We start from the raw sequence: 8,559 nt of genomic DNA on the forward strand, positions 1-8,559 counted from the left end.
GTCATGAAGAAGGTGGTTTGCAATGCATACACAGAGTTGAATGACCCGGCGGTTGCAGAGGGAACGCTTCGAACAACAAGCAAAGGTCAGTAACATTCTGACATGATAAGTACTTAATTATTTGCTTATAAGATATAGTATTTAAATCCTAACCTAAACATGTTCAATATGAAAACGTTCAAAATTTTCACCCTATTCTCAGACACTTTGCTAGCACTTTCCTCAAGGACTTTTAAAAAGTAAAAATTCAATATTGTAATTGGCTTGAAGAATATTTTATTGTACTACATATAGGACTAGCATATTAGCAAAGTCCTAAAAGTTATACTATATGCTGGTGTGGTTAACATACAAGAGTGTTGTGGCTACAAAAAAAAAAAAAAACTGGGATTAGTATTGGCGGAGCCACAGAACTACGCAATACGCCTTAATATCTTATGGTGGAATCTCCCCTCTCCCACCCCTCCTTGAGTTTCATCTAGCTCCCGTAAGTTATACCAAACCATTAGCACTAGTTATAAGCAGTAAACCTTTCGTCTAAGCAATTGGGAAAAATGTTGAGTATCCAAAAAAGAACAAACTTTAAGTTAAAGTAATTTATTAAAATTCCAGGGGCCTGTAACTTACGTAACATTGAAACAAATGTGTTGTCGCGGTTTCGTTGTCATTGTTTGTGTAGATTACAGGTGTAAGAAACACAACATGTGGCTGTTAAGTACTGTGTACTTAATGAGTCGTCATCAGTGATTTACTATAGTAACGTGTACACCTTATTAATTTTCTCTTTTCCAAATGAATGTAGTGCAATTTCATAAACATTACTTTACAAAAGCGAAATTGCTCTAATGTTATTTAGTATTTTATGTGAAACATTGTTTCTGTAATATCTCCTGGAGTAGAAAATAAAGTTTTGTCAATAGGGAGAGATAATGTAATTAATTTTGCTTCCTATTCACTACAAAAGTTATGAAATCAAATTTGGTAATCGAAATGGAGTATTACATGAACATACAGTTGGAGGATTTTAGACTGTGATCGTAGTGCCACTAATACTACACTTTAATAACAAATAAACGCTATCTGTGTGGCAGGTTGCGTTTACGTGCTTGCCGCTGAGATGAAGGCGCAACAATCGCTTTTAACGACTTTAAATTCTAGGATTTCGATTTTGCAGATTAGAATTGACAAAAAATACGTTATTTTCAAAAACACTGTTAAAGAACAACTATAAAACAACTGCAAAAACACAAGGATCAGTCCTATTATTTTTTATTATTTGGAATTATACTATTATTTAATTCCACCATAATCAGCATTGTCCACAAAAACAGGACTGATTTGAGCAATGTATGGTGAGTTATTTGGGCCAATAGGATTCCTGACACGGAGGGTGGGTTTTACCTATGAGTCACAGGAAATGGTTTCGGGACGCAGCGCATAATGCATACACCGCCACCCATCCCGCCTATCACCCACACACTTCAAGGTCACGCGCACAGTTTAAGTATCGAACTGTACTGGATTAATATAAGGTTAGCTTTGTAAAGGATAGGAAACTAGTTATGAGTTTTATAAATAGCAGGTATTAATTATACCCTTTGAGTGCCTACGGGTTGACGTAGAAATTTCGTCACCTATGGATAAATGTGTGAAATGCCACGGGGTGACGACATTTTACGCCAACCAGTTGTATATGCGAGATAAGAAATGCCATGGTGACGAATCTTCGCCACCAATTATTTTAAGATCCTTTGTTTATATTTTTCGGTATATTTTTATGTTTTCTACGTAATAAAGTGTTATTTCCAATAATATGCCCTTTCAATTTTCTGTGGTGTTTGGATAAAAAAAAAAATCCAATCCAGAAGAGAATCTAAAAAAAAAAAAACTATGGCCATCCACAGCGCTGCCGACAAGATGATAAGATGATTGTAGCGTGGCAGACGACGAATTGCAGAACCGGCGTGCTAGTATGTTGTTTCTTTTGAAACATTGTTGCTTGAATTCTAATAGCGTACATTTATTACGTTTTGTGCTACCAATAATTTCTCAAAAATTGTTTGAATTGTGCATGTAGTGGTTATTATTAGTGTGTAAAAACACTTAAGTAGTTTTCAAATGGCTTGGATAATGGTTCCTGAGAACGTTAGATCAAGTGAGGTGGACAGAGAACTTGATGGTGGATGTATCTGATGGTAATTTACTAAACCTCATGTAGACGATCTTTGTGATTTATTTTGTGATGATAGTGATGCTGATCCATTGTATGTGCCACAAAAAAAGGGACATAGAGGGTCAATCCTCAGAGATGTGACTATGATGTTTCTAGACCTAGGCCTTAGTACGTCAGGAACACAGGGTTAGGCCTAGACACTAACGTAAGATAGAATCATTGATAAGAGTGTGTTATCCAGTTCCTCTGGGTAAATCGGCGTTGATGATTTGCCGACGGGCCTACAGACAATGATATCTTGGCTTAGTATAAACGAAGAGAGAAGAGAGCCCGCAGTAACTTCACTCATGATTGTTCTTATGGTTGAATCTCCAGAGACCTAGACATTGCCAACCTGTTGACTCTAAGCCCATTGACTATATGACACTAATTTTTTACAGAAACACTTTTGTCTTATGTTTGTGGTTGAAAAACTCAAAAAGGTATGCTAACCAGAAAAATTTCGTCTTTTGCTAGACAATGACTCACCTGGTAGTAGTAGGCCACAGCGTGGATCCCCGTGAACATTTTGGAATGGACAGCTTTTATTGCTGCTGTTTTAAATATGGGCCTGGTTAGGAAACCAACTATCCCCTCTTATTGGTAAACTAGATGACTCACAAGCAACTCCATGGTTTAGTAAGATGTTCACACGAAAAATATTTCAAATTTTGCTTAGTTTCTTTCACATTGTTGGACAAATGAAAAAAAACTACCTAAAGCCAAACCAACCAGGTTACGACCCCACTCAAAAGTTCAAACCCTTATTTGTAGCACTGTAATAGGCTTTCTTAATTTCTTTTTATACAGCCCATGAACAGTTGTCAGTCGACGAAATCTCTAATTGGGACGAAAAGTCAAAACCGGTGGAAAATCACACAATACCTCCCCAATAAGCACCTCCATAGGTGGGGAATAAACAGTTATGGGTGTTGTGTGACTCTGTATCATAATTACTGCATGAGCTTATTTTGCTATCAGGGTTAAGGAAGAAATCACCATCTCCATCTTGATGAGGTAAAAAAAATATGGTCTTGGCTATTCGGTTTGTCACTTCTCTTCTTCGTTGCTTGTAATTATTTACAGAAAAGGGTTTCATGTTTTTACAGACAATTTTTTTTCATAGTATTTCGGCTGGTCAAAAAAATTGTAACTATGAGGAAAATAAACCTTTTTTTACTGGCTACAGTAAGGAAGAATAAAAAAGGCTTGCCTGATGGGTAATCCAAAGAAAAGTTTCCAAGTTGGCCAGAAGAAGTTACTACCATCAAGGAAACATAGTAGACACTGGCCTATAGGACAACAAGCATCACAAAAAAACCAGTTGTTTTGCTGTCCTCAAAATGCTGAGATAAAAAGATATTGTAAACATCACCATATAAGGAGGCATGGCAGGGTGCGGTAAACAAGGTTTTGGAAAAACCAAAACATCCATCATTACCTAGAATTCACATATAAGCACAATGGGTGTGGGATAGAACATACATTCGACATGACTTGCTCTATTCCTTACCTTGACGAAAGACGAAACAGTTTAAGTATCTGGTAGAAAAAGGTTGGTTTTTAATCTTTTTGCAAAGGAATGGTAATAAATTCCTACATTATATATAGGGGAAAATTAGTGTCCAAAACAACAGGAAACCTTCTTTCTGCTGATAACCAGTACTCACTGTGCAATAATCATTGATGAAAGTATTTCCTGATGAAATGGGGTAGCACGCTAGCAAGGTAAAACTGTAAACGCTAGGAGGGTGACAAAAGAAAAATTGGATTAGAAAAATTGCCCGGGAAAAAAAGAAAAGACTTGTTTTGTATGTTACGAGGGGGGCTCTGATTTCAAAAAACAGGAAGGGAAGAGGTCTAGAAATAGAAACAGTTTGCACAAACTTGTGGGGAAGGCTGTCATCTGACACCTGCTTCCCAAAGGCACAGATACAAGTGAAGTGAAGAACAAACTGTTGTGTATATAAATAATTGTATATAAACATTTAGTGAAGCATTTTGAACTGAAATTTCATTCTTTCATTTCTTGGAGCATAAGAAATACTGTATGTGGTGAGTAAATTTTATTAAGTTTTCTTTTAGACCACACACAATCTTGTATATTGATGCAGGGCTATGTGTATATTTTTTCCAAAACTGTTTTGGTCTAAAAAAAAATTTTTTTTTGTCCGGTTCTTGAACATAACACTATGAAATTTTGCACATTTTTTTATTAGTAATATTCCCTTAGAAAAGAGGAAAGTGTTTTCAATAGTAAAAATGTTTTTTTCCTTTATTTGTAAAAACTTGCAATAAAACTTTAAAAACATATGTTTATTTATAAAAGAAATACTTTTTTGTTTTGTGTTTAAAAATATATTATATATATATAGCAAAGAAAACTGTAAGAAGAAACATTTTACTAATAAAAAAGTATAGCCCAATTTTAAAACCAAGCATTTTGATCTACAGCCCTTGATAAGTTTCTATGGGAAAAATAATCCTGTTAAAAAAAATTGTGTTTACTTAAGACTTGCATACACCTAACTGGGATTTCCGGGTCTGCATTTTTAGGACATTTACCCCTGAACTATACACATACTTGTTGCAATAAAGTTCCATATAACTCAATATATGGTCTTGGCACTCAAAGGGTTTAGATTATAAAATAATCCACAAATAAATATTGAAGAGAGTGACTAATTTCTTCCGAACACTTTTTTTTCATTTTTTATTTTATTAGTTTCTTTAACTTGACTTACCTTAACAACTCTTTTAAATCGGGACCATGAAGGATACATTACTGACCTGGTTGGGTACATTTCTACCAGTTTAAAATGATTTTTTTTAACTCTTAATCCTCAACTTTGATTTTTAGATTGTTATTTTAAAATTGAGTAGTGGTTATGATCAGTAATGAGTCTCATGTGGTTGTGCAGGGGAACAAAGCTGCCGGAGACGACTGAAGCCCAGCTGATAGATGGAGCAACTTCTGCACATCCCTAGAGTACGGCTTGCCTCCCACAGGGCGGGTGGGGTTTGGGTATTGACCGACTCACTATGTTTCCTCACTGATTTCCAACAACATCAAGGTCAGTTGTGGTTGTCACGAGTAAAGGAGTTATATCTTTGTTTGTCTTGGTCTTGTTCTTTAGTCCGCCTAGTCATGAACAATTGGTAATCCGCCAAAGACCTCTGCTCTAGGGTAACTTGATGTCAATCACATCCTAGGATTTAACAAACAGGTTTCGTTCAAGCGCCCAAACTCACTTCGTTCGATCTGCAAGAATTGGGGAGGAGTTAGTTGAGATAGGGGACGTTTCTTTCATGACTTGAGATAATCATCTGATAAGAATGTGGCATCTATGACGGTCTACCTATGTAAACAGGGAAAACCAAGTCTACTGAAACTTCTGATTCTCTATGATTATGAGTGTTAGTATCTGAAAGTTCTGGAGGATAGTAGAGATTGCCAACTGGATTACCCACTATTGTACGGCTTACTGGAGAATACTGAATTAGGTTGCCTTCTCCATTGTAGACATGTTCTTTGGAATTGATACAATAAGCACATCTGGTAGACATGGCTGAAACTTTAGGATGTTACTTTCCCTGCCTGTTTATCTAACAGGTAGCTTGTTAATATACTAATGATGGTTATGGTAAATTTATCCGACTATAATAAACATTTTATTCCAATGTATATCCACAAAATTTGTTATTAATCAGTATAGAAGTTTGAGTTTAAAATACTGTTGCTGAGTTTTCATAAGTGCTGCTGAACATGTATTCTTCTCAAATTTTCATTGATTGCGTTTTGCGATAAGGTAAAAATAGTGACAATATTGGTATTAGGCACATGATAATTCATGAATGCTTTATAACCTGCTTAAATTTTCGGTAACAAAGATTTATTGCTTGCCACCACACTTTCTTATTCTATCTAATAATAATTATTGCAATAATTTGTATCAATTGTAGTTTTGATATAAAATTATATTTTCTTGTTTTTTTACAGGAAGTGCTGATTTTTCCCTGCCATGAAACCAGATGACAACAGGGACAAAGGAAGAAGGATGGAAAAACTTAACCCTCTTTCAACGTAAGCAGTAATTCTTCTGACATAAAACAAATTAAAACTGTTTTGTGTCTTGTTTGTTGGGGGGGGGGGGGGGAAAAGTTACGAGAGACTATGCTAATAATTATAAGTATTTAAGTTAAGCTTTACATACAATTATACTCACAAAATAAAAATAATAAGTTACTGTCTGAAAGTATAAAAATTTACTATTATAATTAAGTTGGCATTGCAATGTTTAATTAATAACAAATATTATTCTTCAATTTATGATTTACATTTTTTTAAGAGTTAGTGTTTTCTTTTCTATTTTTGCTTTGATCCGGGTTGTTGTCATTAATAGTGCCAGCCCAAGTTAATCGTAACCTTCTTATATAATTTTTGCAAATCATATTTTTGTATTTAATTAGCGTGAAAATCATTTTTTACGTAAAGAAGGACAATAATATATAACACAATTACTTTAGATAATTAAGTGATCTAGAAATAAACATTGGAAAGTTTTTTTCAATTATTGAAATAATAAAATTAAAACGGTAAACTCAATAACAATTCATTAAAAAAAATTAAATTGGACCACTTTTGTTACATATAGTTCTTTGACTAAAGTCTATTAAAAAAATGATATAGAAATAAACAATTATTTAAGTAAATTTTTAACAGATAGAAAGTTTTCGTTTCCTGATTTCATATTAGTGTTCTCCTAGTTGGACCAATTTACACTAATTTTATATAAAATACAGTATTTAAATGTACAAAATAAATTATTAGTTCAAATCTAATATTTGAAGTTTAAAATAAATCAACTGATATAAAAATATTTTTGTTTATAATTTACATTGCATTCAATATTGAAAAAATTTTTCGTAACAACAGAATTAAGGACATTCAGCGTTATAAGCAGTAAAAAACTGAAAATATCGAGAATGGTTATTCATTTAATTCAACCAAACGATCGTGTATATGTACTTTATCGGACTACAAAATTTTGTGAAACAATAAAAATGTCGTCTTGTGCTCCCATAGCATAGTTTAGATTCTGTGCAATATACTTTACTTAATTTTTAGATGATTTTGCGCTCTAAATTACATTTACTTTTTTTAATGTCGAGTTTTTTTCAACACTGATAGTTTAGGAGGAAAAGTAAACATAATTATAGAATTAAATCTATTATCAACCGCTTTATATTCAATGTTCGTCAAACTATTAATTTTTCGTCCGTAGGAAGATTATGTGTTTAAGCTGTAAAATTTATTTATTTTGTTTTATTACATAGCTAATGGAGTGTAAGGTATTGAAGCTAGGAATGAAAATAAATGTGATATGAATAAGCACACTAAGGTTTCAAAAATGTTATATTGTCAGTTGCTTATTTTATTTACCCTTGTCTGACCATACCAAGTTATTTTGTCATTATAAAATAACTAGTTTCATTTTAACCTTCAGTTGTATTTGAACCGTCTAGTTGTAACAAGTAATCAATGGTTATTTATATTAGGAAAAGTAACTATTTGATTATGTAAAAAAAGCTGCTTTAGCTATGTATTCTGAAACACTTGGCTTTTTTTTTAAATGAAATGAGTGGAGATTGATTATTACATAAGTATGTATTATGCATCAACCATCAGAGCATTACTATTACATCTCACAAGGCAAGCTTTGTGCAACGTGTTTATTTTAAATTACTCCCATTTTGCATTAGCATACATTCTACTTCCACAAAGCAAGCTTTGTATAACTCTTATTATTATACATTACCACCCTCTATACAAACAGTGTTACATTTTCCATAGCGGTACATTACGCCCACAAGGCAAACTTTGGTCCCTACTCAATGATTATTCATTACTCCCTCGTATACAAACTGTGTACAATTTCACTTAGCATACATTATGCCCACAAGGCAAACTTTGTCCTACTCAATTATTATACATTACTCCCTCTATATCAACTGTGTACAAATCCATAGCATACAGTATGCCCACAAGGCACAACTGTGTCCTACTCCAAATTATTATTTCATTACTCCCTCTATACTAACTGTTGTACAATTTCCATTAGCATACATTACGACCCACAAGGCAATACTTTGTCCCACTCGATTATTATACATTACTCCCTCTATACAATCTGTGTACAATGTTCTCCCATAGCATACATTATGCCCACAAGGCAACCCTGTGTCCTTTCCACAATTATGTTTACATTACTCCCATTTTACAAACAGGGTTCAATTTCCATTGCTATACATTACGCCCACAATGGCAAACTTTGTCCTACTCAATT

At 33.7% G+C, this 8,559-nt stretch overlaps 1 pseudogene; it reads left to right on the plus strand.

Moving 5' to 3' along the window:
- The first annotated feature begins 3 nt into the window (after positions 1 to 3).
- On the plus strand, positions 4 to 5,269 carry LOC124375100 (annotated as a pseudogene).
- Positions 5,270 to 8,559: the final 3,290 nt, after the last annotated feature.

The sequence above is a fragment of the Homalodisca vitripennis genome, unplaced genomic scaffold (genome assembly GCF_021130785.1).
Source record: "Homalodisca vitripennis isolate AUS2020 unplaced genomic scaffold, UT_GWSS_2.1 ScUCBcl_13266;HRSCAF=23419, whole genome shotgun sequence".
Classification (NCBI taxonomy): Eukaryota; Metazoa; Arthropoda; class Insecta; order Hemiptera; family Cicadellidae; genus Homalodisca; species Homalodisca vitripennis.